The 16,762-nt window shown below is 51.3% G+C and overlaps 1 protein-coding gene across 3 annotated transcripts in view; it reads left to right on the top strand.

The window, feature by feature from the left end:
- Positions 1–1,388: 1,388 nt before the first annotated feature.
- Positions 1,389–16,762, top strand: part of TSPAN11 (tetraspanin 11) — a 50,935-nt gene continuing 35,561 nt past the window's right edge. Inside the window, exon 1 of one of the 3 annotated variants that reach the window (XM_084879264.1) lies at positions 1,389–1,581. The gene's annotated coding sequence lies outside the window, so the exon portion shown is untranslated. Of the gene's footprint in view, positions 1,582–3,649; positions 3,747–16,762 lie in introns of those variants that run through there. The other 2 variants (XM_084879263.1, XM_084879265.1) reach the window with 2 other exon arrangements.

Genomic DNA, 16,762 nt, shown 5'->3' with positions numbered 1-16,762 from the left:
CTGAGATGCCATTTCCACAGAAGCCTCAGCTAATTCCTTGGGAAGCTCTGGAACTGGGAAAATAGCCCTTCAGGAGCCTCTGAAGGGAAGCAAAGGGATGTGCCTTTGGATCCCTGCATGTCCAGATGTCCCCAAGGAGGGGCAATCGGTTCATACTCCCCGCCACCAAAATAATTCTCTCAGAAGTCCCAAGGACCCTCCTCTTTGGTATCCCTGCAGTGTGGGTCCCTATTGAACACACCCTCTTCTCGGGAGCGCTGGTGCCCTGCATAGCCCTGAAACCTGGATGGACTCAGTTCCTTTATTGGCTGCTTTGCCTGCTTAGACCACGGCTCTGTTCTCAACCCAGCCCTCTCTCCCTGTCTACACTCTCCCCCATCTCATCTTCCCTCAGCTTCACATCTCCTGGTCCTCCTCCGACTCCCACCCCCACACCACCACCACCCTCCCTTCTACAGCCTTCTGCTGCCCCTTCCATAGTCACCCCCTCCCCATTGCAGGTCTTCCTCTCACAGGGATGCTTGCAATGGTCTCCTTTCAAGACCCCCAATTCACATCCCCTCTGCTAATCCTTTCTCATTCACCTGGGTGTTGAGAAGGCTTGTGCTCCCCTGCCTTCCCTGTCAGCTCTCCCTGCCTCCCCAGCTTCCCTGCCCCAGCAACCGGGTAAATGGGTAACCTTGCTCACTGCGGTCAAGTTTCAAAAGAACATGGTTGGAAAAGCACAGGCTTTTGTTGCTCTGGGAAATAACACATGCCTGCCGGCTGTTCAGTCAGAGCCCGGCACAGGCAGCTTTGCCCCTGCCCTGTGCCAGGGCACAGGCAGATGGGCTCTCTGCCTGGTCTTCCTTGTCCCGGTCTAGGAAGAGATCTGGGTTCTCCCTGCCTGGGGGTGTAAGGCTGATGGTCAGCGGGACTCTCCTAGGGACAGGGCAGTGACGGTAGTCTTCGCTGGGCTGGCTGTGGGGGAAGAAGGGGGCGATGGAAGGCTCTCTGTGATCACACATGCTAGTTAGTCCCTGGAGTCTGGAGCCCTCGGCGGCCAGCTTCTCCCAGGACCCTGCTCATTTCCAGCTCCACCAGAGCAGACCTAGGGGGCAGCAAGGCCTGAGAGAAGTCTGGGTCGGGGAGGGGGCTAAGGGCAGATGGGCGATCTGGAAGCCGCCAGACCCTAGTCCATCCCGACACCTCCTAACAAGAGTCCCCCAGGCAACCGCACAGCTGCCCCTCACTCCGACTGCATTCGCTCTGTGTGCTGTGAATTGAAGAAAGGCCAAGTCCCAAACAAAGACGCTGGCGCCCAGGGCTTCTGGGGAGCCCGGCCCGAGGCGGCTGGGAACAGAGGGGGCGCGGAGGGAGGGTGGGCGCTGGGCGCGGGGCGGGGCGGGCAGAGGCGCGGGCGGGCGGCCGGAAGGGCCAAGGGCTCCGGAGCGCACCGCCTTAGCCCAGACCCTCTCCGGGGGGAGGTCAGGAGCGCAGCGCAGCGCAGCGGGCGGGCGGGCAGGGGGCGGCCCTCCAGCCTCCGCTCCACCTCCAGACTCCACTCCCTTGGCTGCGACCGAGCCCTGTGCCCCGCGGTAAGTGCAATGCACCGGGCTCCGGAGGCCCGCGGGTCTGGGGCGCAGGGGGAAGAGGGCGTCCCCGCGGGGAGGAAGCGCCCCACTTTCCCTGGATTGTCGTCCCGCCCCCCCCCACCCCGCTCTCCTCCCAACCCCCAGAGCTGGACCTCAGAGGGCCTTAGCGGGCAGGGGCAAGCTGACTTCTGGTTAGGAGTGGGACAGGAATCCCGGGGACATTCAGGGTGGATGTGTGTAAGCACTGGTGTCTGTACAGGGTCCCCAGCATCTGTGCTGGGAACTGTGCTCCTGATTTCCTCACACCGGTCTGGGAGAGTACTGGGCCTGTCAGTGCCCGGTGCTGCACAGCTTGCTCAGTGCAAGGCTGCTCCTCTTCAAATTGCCATTCTCTTTGTCCACCCTGAATTCCCTTCGCTGGTTCTTAAGAGTGAGGTGACAGGTCCAGCGTAATCCTACCTAAAATTTTGCAGTCAGTGGCTCTGCTCTCCGTGCAGACCAGGGTTTGCGAAATGCCAGCAGCTGGTGGGCCTCCTGTGTGCCCAGGGCTGTCCTCAGCACCTGCCTGCGGTGCAGGGCTGTGCACAGTCCCATGGGCAAAGCGGCGTCCGGGGGAACATGGTGCAGCAGACCCTGTCACTGTGCTTGTAGTTGGTTAGTTCGGTATGGAAAGATGGAAGGTGTGGAAGGTGCTAGAGTGTATTTTTCACCAATGATATGTGCAGTGTTCGCATGCATAAACAGGCCAGGAAATATAAAAGGGAGGAGTGCTCAATGGTTGGACAGGAGAACATCTCAACTGGGTCAGAGTGGCCGTGTGCAGGAGTGGGTGCCCCAGAGGCCTGCAGCAGGTTGGCACGCGTGGTGAGGCAGGCGTGGCTGGAGAGGAGTGGCAGCTTCTGGAAAAACTCCTTTGTGTACTCTAGGGCAGAGGGTAAAGAGAAGGAAGGCGGTGTTAGGCCAGAGAGGATGGTCTGTGTTTAACTTGTGGGCAGCTGGATTCCAGGGAAAAGAATCTGCAAGTGGAGTCCGGAGACCTGGGTCTGAATCAAAAGTTAGCGGCTGTTCCTTGGCCAGTGCAGAGTTCCCTGCACAGGTCACTCTGGGGTCCAGTGGCTTCCAGTGCAAAACTAGTAACCGCTGCCCTGCCTGCCTCCTGAGGCGCCCATTAGCTGATGCCTGCAAAGTGCTTTGACAGCAGGAGGCTCTCGGGGCAAAGGTGAGTGCTGGGCCCACCGGTGCCACCTGGGAGGTGTGGGCAACACGTGGGGGCGGGAGCTGTTTGGTTTGTGGGTCAAAGAGGGAGTCATTTGCATGCTGCTCCTGGTGGTAGTCCGCGTCATGGGGATGTCTGCCTCGAAGCACTCTGACTGCGGCGGGGGGTGCGGTGGTTTGTGTGAAGCCCCTGCAGCACGGGCCCAACCTGGGAGGTGGCCTTTGAGTCAGAGCCCGGAGCTGCATGACTTCCAGGGAGCCTTCCTCCAGGTGGGCCGGGAGTCCTGACCCTCCGACTGGTGTGTGCCCTCTGCCAACAACGGAAGCAGCAAGGAGCATTTTCCAGTTTGCAGCCAGCCGGGGAGCCAGAGCGGAGGACGCTTTCCCAACCAGGCCAGGGGCAGGGAGGACAACTGCGGGGCGCTGTCTTCTGGGTTTCAGAGCCCCAGCTGTAACAGGCTGAGGAGGGCAAGGAGGGGGTCAAGAGTCATGACAGACAGCCCCAAACACCAGGATGTGGTTGGTGGTTTGTCAGCCCTTGGATGTCACCAGTCACCTCGACTTCTTTGAGTGCAGCAGCTATTCGGTAAACATTGTGAAAGGACAGAGCCGTGGCAGGAAGCCTGGAGACCCGGGGTCAAATCCCAGCTCGGCCTCCTCCAGCGTGTGACCTGGGAAAGTCACTCGCCTCTTCGAGGCCGCTTCCCCGCTGGTCAGAATCAGGCCTCCTTCCAGGTCGTCCTTCTGCTCTCAGCTCCTGTCTCATCCCCAGAGAGCCTTTCCTGATCCCCCGTCTGAAGCAGCCACCGCCTGGCCCAGTCACAGCGTCTATTCTACTTGCTTCACAGCACTTACCGCCATCTGAACTCCTGTCTGCCCATTGCACCGCACTGTGCGCGTCTGCGGAGAGGCCCTCCCTCTCCTGTTACCTGCTGCCTCACCAGCAGCCAGCACACAGTAGGTACTTGAGAAATGTTGGGTTAGCAAGTGAGGGAATAACTTAGTATGGGGGAATGGCTGCATGGTTTTCAACTTGTGCTCCTAGGAGCTTCTGAGGAAGGAGCAAGCCCTATAGGCCCAGCCCTGGGGGCACCAACTGCTCAGGGTTCATCTGCATTGTGGGCTGGCTTCCAGGGAGGATTTCCTTTGACAAAAGCGTCTTCCCACTATAAACTAGAAAACCACTCTTAGGGGCCTTTTCAACGCCAAGTTGAAATAATAGTAATGCACACTGGGCCCTCAAGGAGGACCAAAGGCTGCCATTCAGACTGGACATGGTAACCCCAGACCATTTCTGCTCAGCCACTGAATTCATCGTATGGGTGTTTTTTAACTGGTGGAATTTCCTGGATTTTTGGTCAAGGTTCATGCGAAAATTGCTTTGCACACAATAGAGCAATGTGGGAAACTCTGGGGCCCGTGTGAGACAAGCACTAGACTGAGAGGACACACTGAATATCCACAAAGCGGCTAAGCCACACGCTGATGGCCTGGAGCTGCCTATGCAGGGTGAGGTCTGTCATCGCCCTCCCCTGGGTGTGTTCCCAGGCACACTGCCCAGATGTGCCTCCTGCCCAGGAGGTGTCCACTCACTCGGCATCGTTTTTCTGGAGTAGTTGGCAGTGGAGAGGAGCCCTCCACTCTGAGCGATTTCTGAGGGCAGCAGCGCAGTGGCTCGCCCTGACCCACATTTCCAGCAGCCACGTCAGCTCCTTGGAAAACATCTGTCATGTGTCTTGTCCTATAAATACATTTACAGATGGCGGTGCGGCTCCTGTGCCCAGCACTGTACCCGGGTTTGGGGCACAATATGCATTTACCACCACCTTTACTAAACCCATGGGAGTTACTATATCCTATAATATAGAGTTATATGGCATAGCACGTTATTTATTAGTTACATAATGTCTACATATATTAGCAGTATGCCCACGGGCGGAGAAGGAGGTCTGGCTGTCTCGCTGGGTTGTGTAGGTGGTTGGAGAGAAGGGCAGAGAAGAGACGGGTACAGATCAGAATCTCGTTCACTCCTTTGGACACTGACTCTCCTGCTTGTACATGTCCCCGCTGTGGCTGACATTTATACTTACAAGACAGCACACCACAGAGCAGACCTGGGCAGGGGTGTTAATCTGCATGGAGTTACCACTTGCCTGCTTAGAGCCTAACTATATATATTTGATTTTTTTTACAGAGAGCAAGGAAGAGGGATAGTATATATATATATATTTGATTTTTTTTACAGAGAGCAAGGAAGAGGGATAGAGAGTTAGAAGCATCGATGAAAGGTAACATTGATCACCTGCCTCCTCACACCCCCTATTGGGGATGTGCCTGCAACCTAGGTACATGCCCTTTTGACCAGAATCAAACCCAGGACCTTTCAATCCACAGGCCGACACTCTATCCACTGAGCCAAACCGGTTTCGGCAAGAGCCTGACTCTTCAGGCCTCAGAAATACATAAGGACCTGGTTCCTAACCTCGAGCACCTATTGTTGAAAAATTAAACTCACTCCCAGGAAGAGATGGGAACACAGCTGGCGCTCAGAGACGGTGAAGAAAACAAGCGCCAGTCCAGGGCAGACAGCCCAGCCTGGAGCCCGGCGCTGCCCCTTCCTCCCGCGTGACCTCACTGAGCCCCAGTTCCTCATCCTGTAAACAGAGGAACTGATCCGTGACTTCTAGCCTGCTGTACAGAAGCCTGAGTCAGGCCTAGAAAGCGCAACGCAGTGGAGGGCAGGGAGCACCGAAGCGTCTGATGACGACAGTGGACAGTTGGGAAAAGGGCTCATGGTGGGGAGGGGCCTTGCCCATGGTAATCACCGTGCCATTGTGTCTAAACACAGGTCTTTCCGGGCGGTGTCAGGGGTGCATGGTCTCCTGCTGGCTATGCCTCCAAGCCAGCCAGGCACCCATTTTCTTTTTGGGGTGCCTTTCCAATGCACAGCTTAGGGGAGGAATGCATCTGTATCTGAACAGCTTCTCCCTCCTGTGTTCACTGTCCCTGGATGTGCATACAGCCCTCCTTCAAGGCTCAGGGAGCTTTACTGTAAAGGCCGTGGACTTGGGAATTGAGGCAGTTTCAGGGGTTCAGGAAATGGCGAGGGGAATGGCTCTGCTGGCGCCCGGTCTGTTTTGAAGTAGTTCCCTGCTCCTCTTTGATGGCAGAGGGAGTGATCAGCAGTGGCTCTTGGCTTGTCCTGACTTAAGCATTCTTCTTTATTTTTTAACACTGACCTCATGTTTTGAAACATTTTTGTCAGCCAAACTTTAATGTAAATGAAAAGTTGTTTCTCCGGCTGAAAAAAAATTCATCAAGATCATGTCACTGATAGTGAAGTCACTGCTTGCTGTCCGCTTGCTGCTTTCTGTCCCTTACTGTATTAACTGGGAGTCTGTGCTCCTGGGGCATCCTGAAGGCAAATAAAGGAGGCAGCACAGAACAGGGCGCACACACTGCGCCTCTCCCTCTCTCGTGCCCAGGCCCACCGAGATGCCCTCCACAGGGCATTAACAGACCAAGGCCCTTCAGAAGGCAGCCACCACTTTCTGATCACACTGAGCAGATACTAAGGGCTTTTAATTCCTCAGTTTCAAGCAAATATTAGGAAACAAGTACAGCAAGTCCTCGGTAGGTTCAGAGACTGTAGGCGAAACGACTCGTAGTTTGACCGCCGGCTAATTGTTATAAACGGGAGGGATGTTCCTATGGAGTCTCGTCAACTTCATAAGGAACACTGAGGGAAATGCTTATTTGAGGGCCTGCTGTTCCAGTCCCGGGGGCTCGGAAAGGGGGCGGGAGGAAGGCCCTGGTCGTTTTTTAATGTCGGAAGGAAAACTGTTAGAAAAAGCCACAAAGACTTTAATTCCTCTAAAGTAATCTATGATACATCCTACCTTCGTTTCAATTATCGTTTAAATAACGCTAATTGTGGATAGCTATTTTCATCATTACATTTGATAATTCATGACTGGCTATTCTCCAGGGGCTCAACAACTGTTTTTTTCTGTGTCTTGCGAGCTAATATTACACAGTTAAAAGGTTGAAACAAATAAAGAAAGAAGAATATGCAGCAAAGACCACATGGGCTGCAAGTCTGGAATTTTGCCATCTAGTCCTTTATAGAAAGTGGGCTGAGCCCTAATCCCCCAGGTCAGCCTGTGGCTGTCGTGATGACAGCTCAGCAACCCCAGGGTACTGAACAGGGCACAGTGGTCAGAGGGAAGCTCAGCCTCGAGCCAAAGTCTCTCCCTGGTGCCGCCCTCTACAGCCGGATTGAATTCGCCTGGGGTGCAGTCTGAATGCGCCTCTCTCCCCCCAGTCCTCCCAGTGCGCCCAGGGCAGCTAAGGTTGAGAAGCCCTGCCCTAAAGCAGTTCTCTGAGAGAGGTCCTGAGGTTCAGCCACCCCGCTGGTTAGAAATACAGATTTCAGGCCCATCCCCACCTGCTAACTCAGAAACTCCAATGGGGCTGGGCACGGGCGAGAGAGAGGGGCAGCACTTGTGTTTATTTGGTTTTGTTTTGTTTTATTTATTTCTGAGAGGAAGGGACAGGGAGAGAGAGATAGAAACATCAATGATGAGAGAGAATCATTGATCCACTGTCTCCTGTACACCACCTACTGGGGATCAAGCCCAAAACCTGGCATGTGCCCTGGCCAGGAATCAAACCAGGACCTTCTGGTTTACCTGGTTCATAGGTAGATGCTCAAGCATTGGGTCAGGCCAGCTGAGCAGCATCTGTATTTTAACAAACATTCAGGATTCTGCTGCACTGCAAATGTGAGAACAGTACTCAGAGGCTTGGCCTTTCAAACCTAAACCTGCTCATTGCCAGCAAACTCACAGACAGGCTAGTGGACGAAGCAGGCACAAAGGGGAAAGTTGGCAAGGGGACCAGAGGCCTGGCACCTTCATTGTTATTTTACCCTCAGCCGAGGCCCTAAGAGGTGAAATGAGCTGCAGGACTCAGGACTGGAATAGCACCACCAACAGTCATGAACTCTTCTCTAATAGGAGTTACCATTAATAAAAATGTTAGCTTTGGACTCTTCATTACTACATATATGTTTATCTTTAGTGTGTTAACTTATGGAAGGTAACTATTGCTAAACACAGGATTTAAGTACAACTCCTGAACTAGCCTGGCATGATGTAAGGAAACATCATTCGTTCCTGGGAAGTAGGAAAGCTGTACTGCTGACCTTCACCTCATAACTAATGGGTGAATTCTGTTCTCCAACCACGGCCCTCCTCACCCCAGGAAGAACAGGGTACTTTGCCCCTACGGCCTGCCCTCTAGTAACATAGCACAGGCAGCACTTATAAAAATGTAAGAGGATTTAAGACCTACTGATGGCCTACTATGTGCTGGACATTTAGTGAGGTTTTAACATATATTATCTCCTATAATAATCACAACTCTATGAAAGCAGTGCTATTATCCCTATTTTGCAGTTGTGAATGATGAGGCACAGAGAGGTTAAAGACCTTCCCCAGATTCCATAGCTAACAAACAGCAGAACTGAGATTCAAACCCAAGGAGATCTGGCCTCAAAACTGGTGGGGTGGATGTGGTGAAGCTTTCTCATGATAAGTTCAATAAATCTAAACTGGTTGACCTTGTAACCAGTTTAGACCCCCAGCTCTCCCAAGGCTTGCCCAGTGTCCTGTGTGTCCTTGGCAGGGTGTGAGCCACACCGTGCAAAGGCTGGGCTGCTGTGCACCATCTTAGAACAAATTCAAGGGCCAGAGGCATCAGAGGCATGGGGCAGCCAGCAGCAAAGATTCCATCTGAGTTGCCAAGAACAGTTCCTACCCACAGAGCTGCCTGGGCCTTTAAATTCATCCCTTCTCACTTTGGAAATTAGCAGCCAAAGTGGTATATAAATATTACACATTATCATCACCATCAGCAATAACAAGGCATCCTTTTAGAGCTCTTTACATCTCCAAAGCTCCATAAACTCATTAGCTCCTGATGTCCTCATGCTGTTGGCCTTGGTTACAACCAGAGGCAGTGGGAGCCCTGAGATCATGACTGCCAGCAGCACTATGAGACCACAGTCCCCCCAAACCCAGGAGGTGGGAACTGGGGCCAAAGATAAGGGTTGAAGTCACTGCCTTTCTCAGCCTTTCTCCGTGAGAGCAAAGAAATGACATTCACCCTCTGGGTCTCTCCAGCCAACATATGGGAGTGGACTGATTCCAAATATTCCATCTGTTTCTTTAAACTCTGGAACATATAGACAGCTTCCCAAAGAAACAATGGGTAGTGATGTTCCTGCTGATGATGTAATTAGTACATGGTTAGGGAGCCACTGTGGGCAGCATCTGCAATGTCCTGATGCCAAGACTGTTTCTGCAATGTCCTCCCTCTGTAACTCATGGAACTGAAGTTGTTCCTTGTTCAGAAATAATTAAGGTAATAGTGCAGAGTTACTGGTTAGTTGCTCTGTGAGTATGTTATTTCCTTGCCCAGAAGGTCAAGTATCTTTAAAAATACAATTATCTGTGTGTTTGGCTCTGCAGCAGGCAGAAGATGCTGATACTTTCTAAGGGGACTTCTAAGTCCCCAGAGAATGTGTTTTCACAAACCCGAGAAGAGGAAACACGGTTTATTTATCTTGGCAGCTTCCAAACTCTGTTCAATAAATTGCATCTCTTCCTGTACTTAATACCTAACAAATTTACATCCAAGTCTCAAAGTGAAAATTGGAATTTAAATTCGGATGCATGAGTGTCCTCTCCCTCACGTGCACACACATGCACAGGACTGTAGTTGGTGTGCCTCATAAGGTAGGAAGCAAGCTGAACCAGGGGCAGGCACACCCACCTGGCTTCCAGTCCCGCTCTGTGTCTGATGCTTAGCCCACAACGTGGCCCTTCTCTTGGGAACTGATGGTCTGGGCCTGGTCTGTACCAGCCAAAAAGGAGCCTGGACCTTTTCATGGGGAGTTTAAACCCCTGTGGGCATCTGCGAAAACCTCTGGAGCCCCAGCACATAAATAGTAACATTTTTCATGCTTTTTCAGGGGGCCTAAGCTTTAAGCCTTTCAGAGTCCTTTAGGCTCATTGCTAAGGTGTCCTGCTCCAGAGACAACACAGGCACTATTTTGAAAGCAAATGAGAAATTGTACACTTTTTTTTTTCATTTCCTGCTGCCTGGAAGGAGTGCCGTGCCTTTCTGATTCCCAGCAAGCAGGTTGTGAATGTGCTTATGTGAATACAGACACAAAGTAATGGGCACTCTAATGAAGGCTCCTGTGGGGCCGGGGGTGGGGGTGCCTTCCACACCCTGGCACCGCTCCTCCCACCTGGCTGGTGCCTGCCCTCACCCCCCATGGAGCCCGCCACTGCTGGTGTGCTGGGCACGCAGGCTGCGAGGTCAACCAGCACTCACTGGCCTTCACGGTCACTCTCTGGGAGTCCTTGCCCTCTTGTTAAATGACTCACCCAAAGTCACACAGCTGGGAAGAGTGACAGTTTTTCCCTCATATATGCTCATCCCAGCTCACTCTGACTCCCCCTCTTTCCTGCCCCCTCCTTGCAGAGATGTGGTGGCTGGAGAAAACTGCCTCTCCCCACCCTCCATCCCCGCAGCCTGCACTCAGGATTGTGCATCAGCCATCCTATAGGGACCTCTTCCCCGAAGCTCATGGGTGTCCTCTGTGCTCCAGTAGCACCATTTCCAAGGCAGCTCCCTGAAATCGCTGCATCAGGCAGACAGTTGCTATAGCTGTGGACCTGGGGAGGGGCTGCTCTGAGGAGTTTGTACTCAGCTGGGATCCCGCCCTGGGAGTGGGGGCAGTGTGGTTGGGCTCCTGCATCTGAGGAGCTGGGTCCCCTGGGTCAAGCTCATGGTGAGTCCTTGTTGAGCCTGAGAGCTGGGATCATTGTTGATCTGGGGCCTGGAGTCCTCCCACATCCTCTGGACTGCTTTGAGGAGCCTTCGCTTCTCACGTGTACACACCGGTGACCACACACCCTGGCCCCACAGAATAGATGACCCTTGGGCCGCAGCCCCGGCCTGAGTCCCGAATCCAAGCTTGGGGGGAGGGGTGGTCCTGGGCCCAGAGTGTCTGCTGCATCTGCCTGGCTCACTAGGGGACTGTGGTGTTTGGAGCTTTTCCCTCCACTCTCAGGGTCATGGGCACCCAGCCTCTCAGCCTTCTATAATTTCTGCAAGGCATGAGCATGCCGTTGTTGGCTGACTACCCGGGAGGGAGGGAAGGGAGCACAGTGGCAGCACACGGACTACCTGCTTCCACCCTAACTGCACAGAGAGGGCTGGAGCAGAACCTGGACATGGTGCCTCTGACTGGCCTCCTCCTCAGGGCCTGTATGCAGTCAGCAGCCTTTTGCCTTGGTGTGGTCACGTGGACTCAGACCCTGAGGTCCTGTGCAGTTCCCAAAGACACAGCCCAGTTTTCCTGGCTGAGCATGGGGTCTGGAAAGCTGTTGTCCACAGTGTGGGTGGAACATGCTAGGAGTTGCCTTGGGAGGAAGGTGGGAGCTGGGACCAGACCACATGCCCCCGAGTTCCCTGGCCCTGGCCAAGGGCACAGAGCAGGCTCAGTTGTGCCAGAACTCCCTGGACAGACGTGGTTCTCATCGTGAACTGGGAGCTGGGCACTGACCAAAGAAGCCTGACGCAATTACAGACCCTGGCGGGCAGCCCAGCTCCTGCACTGGCCTGGCAGCAGCCAAACTGGACATGTTCCTAGGAGGCAGACAGGCACTAGGAGCCCAGGCAGAACGGTCTGCCAGACAGTCTGAAGCCGGGGAGGCTCCTCTGGAGCAGCACAGGGAGTGGCTGTGGAGGGACTTGCATTCCAGACAGGCTGGGTGTCCTTGAATAAGTTTTCTTATCCGTGACGGGATCCTAAGAGTACCCACCTCTCAATTATGGTCAGAACTACTATAATAATTCTATTGTTATTTTAATTATTCTCATTATTATTCTCATCATTGGTGCAAATAACCAGTGAGCTAAAGCCTGCAGAGGACAGAATTAGCAAACCACTTGTCAGCGTGCAGGGGCTGCTGCCATTCCTGCTCAGTGGGAGAAGCACGGCTCTGCCCACTTGCCCAGGGCAGATGCCTTGTTCAAAAAATGAGTCGGTCCTTGGTTGGGTAGCTCCGTTGGTTAGAGCATTATCCCAATATGCCAAGGTTGCAGGTTCAATACCGAGTCAAGGCACATACAAGAAATAACCAATGAATGCATAAGTAAGTGGAACAACAACTCTCTCCCCACTTCTCGTCCCTCTCGCTCATCCCTCTCTCAAGTCCATAAACACATCCTCATGTGAGCATCAAAAAATATATGTGCAAGAATATTCCGGTAGAATATCGTTTTCTCATTGTGTCGATAAATAAATGGAGGCTCAGACAGGGGCAGTGACTTGCCCAACTTGCTGGCAAGTAGAGAGGGAAGTCCTGAATCAAACACCCTCGCCCTGGGCCTCCGCCTGTCCCACCGTCTGACTGCTGATGCACCCTGTCTGTTGGTGGGCTCCCTCAGCATCACTTTGGCAATTCCTCTCCTTGGGAACCATGGAAGGGAAAATGGCCCTCCGTGCTTTTCCCTCACCTGGGTCCCAGGAGCACACACGTTCCCCCCTTGCCTCAGGGTGAGGACCAAGCAGCTCCCACCTGGACAGGGCCTTGGGCACGTGTCTCCACATGGGTGATGAAAAGAGCAATTCTTCCTCAGTGGAAATTATAGATCCATTCATTCAAGATGATGGGGAAAATTATCATGCAGATCCATCTCTGAGTGTGGGAAAAATTATAGACTGTATTCTTCTCTATAATTATGCTGGTTTTAGCGGGAGCAGTTAAGTATATTAGGCAATGCATTCTTTTTTAAAGATGTTTTTGAGACCCAGTGGGTCAAAATGAAAACCCCATGCTCTTAGCTGCTTGTTAGGTGGCCATGTGCCCAACTACAACTTCATTATAGTGGAGGAAGGAAGGGACAACTTTTGGAAAATCACTAGCAGTCTCAGCTATACCTTATAAGCCAAACTTAAGTTTTAATGCACACCCCATCCTCCAGAAAAATAGGGATCTCAGTTAAGGCTTATATATTTAAAATAATCTGTCAGCTTTTTTATCAAGTGTACCAGCACCCAAATGTCTGCCCACCCTCACTGGGTTTGGGCAGCCCAACCTGTGAACACCCTCCTTACCTGCTCATCACTGCACATTGTGCTGCCCAGTCCCTGCTTGGCAACTTCAAAAAAAAGCCAGAGTTTCACCTAGTCAACCCCATCAGAAGAAAGGCACCCAGGCACAACAGGGAGGATAGGTGGTAAGGCTTCTGGTTTATTGGAAACGAGAGAGAGAGAGAGAGAGAGAGAGAGAGAGAGAGAGAGAGAGAGAGAGAGAGAGAGAGAGAGAGAGAGAGAGAGAGAGAGAAACAGCTTGTTAAGTTAGCAACTGTGCACACCTCTATAAACTATGCCCTGCACAATTCTGGGCTCAGCTGTGCACAATTCCAAGGGCAGCCAATCACAACAGAGTGTACAGTGCCCCGTGGAGTAGAGTGATGTGACAACACCATCTTTGTCTCATCCCCAAATGCCACCACCTCTGCTGAACCTGAACACCTGGACTCTGGGACCTTCCTGAGTGGTGGCCCATTCAGATCCTGCACTCAGCCTGAATGGGCCACCACTGAAGCCTCCATCCTTGCTAGGAGAGGTTTCTCAGGAGCAGTCAGTGCTCTAAGAACCTTTCAACTCTAGATGGAAATAACTTCTTTCCTCAAATCCTGCTGAAAGGCAGACCTGTGAGGCGTTGACTAAGACACTTTGACACCAAGTCTGCCAGAGGAGCTCAGACTCCTCAAGTATAAAATAGAGGGGAAAGCACCTGCCTCACTGAGTCATTGCGGCACTAAATGAGAGACCTGGACTTATTGGGCCTCACCTCTGTTCACTGGCTGGCATTGCACAGTGATGGAGTGTCCAACTGCCAGCCAGAGTCTGAGAGAGGCTCTGGGGCCAGAGATGGATTCTCAGGACCCTAACACAGCTTGTCTCCATGACTAGGAAATCAAATGTTTCTGGAACAGAGGCAGAATGACCTGCCTCCCTTGGATCTGGCGTTTATTCAATTATCTATTTCCAGATCCAGCCGCACACAACTCCGTCTCTCACAGCTCTGCAGCCCGTCATGCTGAGCATCTGCAGGAGGAAGGGAAGGAGGCCACTGTGTGTCTCAGCACTGAGATCTGCTGGGGTGGCTCCTGGCTTTCCCGGCCTCTGCTGGGAGCCATCTTGAAGGTCTGGAGCAAAGTTGAGCAAAGAGGATGTGGGGCTTGGGGAAGGGGCAGATGCATGTTCATTGTCAATGCCTGTCGAAGCTGCCCCTGGGTGGTTTCTTCAGAAGTCTGACTCTAGGAAGCACCTGACTGTCCTGTTCCCGTTTATTTCCACAAGGGTTTTCTAGTTTGGTGTACCAGGGACAGGTCCATGTTTCTCACCTGAGGCTGGAATTGAAAGACAAAGAAAATGGGTGGACAAGGCAGAGAAAGCTCTGGGAGAAAATGATCAGAGGATCTTCCTGGGCTGTCAGTGTAAGGCTTCCTGGAGGCCCTGCTGGTGGCATTGCTGGTGCCCCGGCCAAACCGCCCACTCAGAACCATGCTCTGCCTTCCCCAAATTCAGGCTGTCTCCTTTTGATCACCTTTAACTTAGGTGTCCCAGGGACAACTCTTAAAGAGGCAGGTGCTTTCACATGGCTCGTTAGTGCACGTGATCATCAGTTCATTCATTCACTCAACATCTGACACCCATGCACCCGAAGCTGTGGTGGATGTTCACTTTTCAGAACTGAGCTCATGTTTTAGCAAGTAATATAGTAAGGCAAATGCTTTAGGCTTAATTAATGGGGGCGTTAGTGACCCTCTGTGTAAGAGCAGGAAGTGGGTTGCAGAAACCTACAGCGAATAGAGGGGAGGTGGGGCAGAAAGATTCAGAGCCTGAGGATTACTGAATATCGTGACAAGCAGTCTAACATAGTGGTGAAGAGCCAGGATGGGACATCCAAACCAGGATACTTTTTAAGTGAAAAGGGTCATCACAATAATCATGCCAAGACAGTAGGTTTAAATTGGGACTGTCCTGAAGAAACTGGCATTGTGGCCAAACTGGAACATATGGTTCCCTGCGGAGAGTCCATTTTGAAACCAGACTGCCTGACTCCGAATCCTGTCTGACTTACTAATAGTGTGGCCTCAGCAAACTCTATAAACTGTCTCCATGCTTTAATAACATGATTAATGAAAACATTCTTTTCAATTCACATGACATAGTCATTAGAAGAAACTATTTTCTGAGGCATAAAGCATGTCTCAACAAATTTCAAATGGCTGAAATCATATAGAGCATATTCTTCAGCAATAGTAGAATCAAACCAGAAATCAGCAAGAAAAAAAACAACTGAAACATTTCCAAAATGCTTGAAAATTAAGCAATTCACATATAATCTTAGGTAAAAAATAAATTGCCAATAAGAATTAGAAAATTCTCTGAAATGAATAGTGAATAGTGAAAATACAACAAAACAAAGTGTTTAGAAAGCAGCCAAAGCAGTACTCAAAGGGAAATATATAGCCTTAAAATACATATATTCACTTTGAAAGAGATCATCAAGCTGTATACTTAAGATTTCTATACATTATTTGTGTATGTATTCAATTTTGAAAGTTTGGAAAATCATGAAATTATCTGATTTAAATCACACTAAAATGCAAATGAGTGATAACATTCAGTTATGTCTACCTTTCAAGAAAGATTTATCTAACTAAAGTGGTTTTTGTTACACTTTCAAGCAAAATGCCATTAAAAACTGGAAGATTCCAGGTAGTCAATCCATAAGAGTTTAGAAGCCTTTCAAATAGACCTTGAGCCAACCTATCAAAAAATTACATTTTGGGGGATACTTCAGGTGAAATAGAGCCTAGAAAGTAAGATGATGATGAATGAAAAAGAAAAAGTAGACTAGAAAAAACAATGGTTCAAATATATTTTCATAGGTTCAGACTTAATCATGGTGAGTAGAAACCCAGGGAGCTCTTTTCTGGGTCTCCTGCACTGTTTCCAGAATGACCTTGGGAAAAAATCCCCTTCAACTCTTAGTTGCTTTTCAATATGTAATCTCAAATTTATTTCTCTATAATTTTATAGAAAATTCTAGAGGCCCAGTACACAAAATTTGTACACTGGGGGATGGGGGTGTCCCCAGCCCAGCCTGCACCCTGTCCAATCTGGGACCCCTCAGGGGATGTCTGACTACAGGACATCCCTCTCACAATTCAAGACTGTTGGCTCCCAACCACTCACCTGCCTGCCAGCCTGATCACCCCCTAATCACTCCCCTGCCAGGATGATTTATGCCTAACTGCCCTCCCCTGCTGGCCTGTTCCCCCCCAATTTCCCCCCCCCTGCAGGCCTCATCCCCCCCAACTACCCTCCCCTGCCAGTCTGGTTGCCCCCAACTGCCCTCCCCTGCAGGCCTGGTCCCCCCCAAATGCCCTCCCCTCCTGGCCTGATAGCCCACAACTACTCTCACCTGGCAGCCATCTTGTTGTAGCCATCTTTGACAACATGGAGCGACCATCTTGTGTGATGGTATGAGGATCAATTTGCATATTACCTTGTGGTCGTAGTGGAGATATGATCAATTTCCATGTTTCTCTTTTATTAGTATAGATTATTATTATTAATACATTAGCCAATCAAAATTTTGTTGGTGGTTATAGTGACAGGAAACCAAGTCCCTGCCTTGCCCTAATGGGCAGTGTGACTCCCCCATGGGCTCTGCCACTGGACTCAGTTCTCTCAGTTCTCCAAGGGGCCGAGCTAGAGATCCTTTAGCTCCTTCCAACTATCCCATTTAGAGAATCTGAGGAAGCTCTACTTCTGCGACTGTTTCAGATGGATTATCCCCCACCAGGAA

The sequence above is a fragment of the Pipistrellus hanaki genome (genome assembly GCF_964339955.1).
Source record: "Pipistrellus hanaki genome assembly, chromosome: 3".
NCBI lineage: Eukaryota > Metazoa > Chordata > Mammalia > Chiroptera > Vespertilionidae > Pipistrellus > Pipistrellus hanaki.
The sequence above is the reverse complement of the archived record's forward strand: the minus strand, read 5'-3'. Positions and strand labels throughout refer to the sequence as shown.